The sequence below is a fragment of the Arachis duranensis genome, chromosome 9, assembly GCF_000817695.3.
Source record: "Arachis duranensis cultivar V14167 chromosome 9, aradu.V14167.gnm2.J7QH, whole genome shotgun sequence".
NCBI classification, from domain to species: domain Eukaryota; kingdom Viridiplantae; phylum Streptophyta; class Magnoliopsida; order Fabales; family Fabaceae; genus Arachis; species Arachis duranensis.
In genome coordinates, this window is record NC_029780.3 from 18286472 (window position 1) to 18287378 (window position 907).

Here is a 907-nt window from a genome sequence, read left to right on the forward strand (position 1 = left end):
TACACTCTTAGATCATAACCTAAAGTTCCAATCTTCAGTCCTAACTCATGGGCTTTCTCAAATGCAATGAATGAATGTGATGCTCCCGAATCAAATAAAGCATTTAAAGTTTGACCAGCCATTTCACAGTTACCTCGAATAAGTGTCTCAGATCCCTCAGCTCCTACAGCTGAAATGGTGAACACCCGACCAGTCTGTTGTGCTTTCCCAGCACCTTGTTTCTGCTTCTCAGGACAATTTGCGGCTTTATGCCCCGCCTTTACACAAGTGTAGCACAAACCCCATCCGGCCTTGCATGGTGCTCCCGGATGGTGACTCCCACATCTAGTACAAGCTTGATCATTCTGAGGCTGCTTCCCAAACTTCTTCCCTTGGGAGTTGTTGTTGTTGTTGGGCCTCCTAAAAGAGCTTCCCCTCTTGAAAGACGGACCTCTAGGTGCAAAACTCTTCCTCGATTCTGTGGGAATGATCTTCTGTGACTCTCTTTCTCAGTGGTTGCCCTCTTCACACACTCTTCAGCAACCCTACACTTGTTTACCAACTCGGAGAAAGTCCTAATCTCCATTGGTCGCACTGAACTAAAAATATCACTCCGGAGTCCTCCTTCATACTTAACACACTTCCATTCTTCATATTCTACCGGAGTCCCTTAGCACATACGAGAGAACCTGAACAGCTCCTCAAACTTGTCAGTATATTCTGATATGGACATAGTACCCTGCTTCAGCTATAACAATTCAAGTTCCTTGGCCATCCTAGCAGAAGTCGGAAAGTACTTCTTATAGAACTCTTCTTGGAAAACATTCCAGGTGATATAGTCATCACCCTGCTGCAGAAGACGTCGGATGCCTTGCCACCAATGCGACGCTTCACCTGTGAGCATATAGGTAGCAAACTCGACACGCTG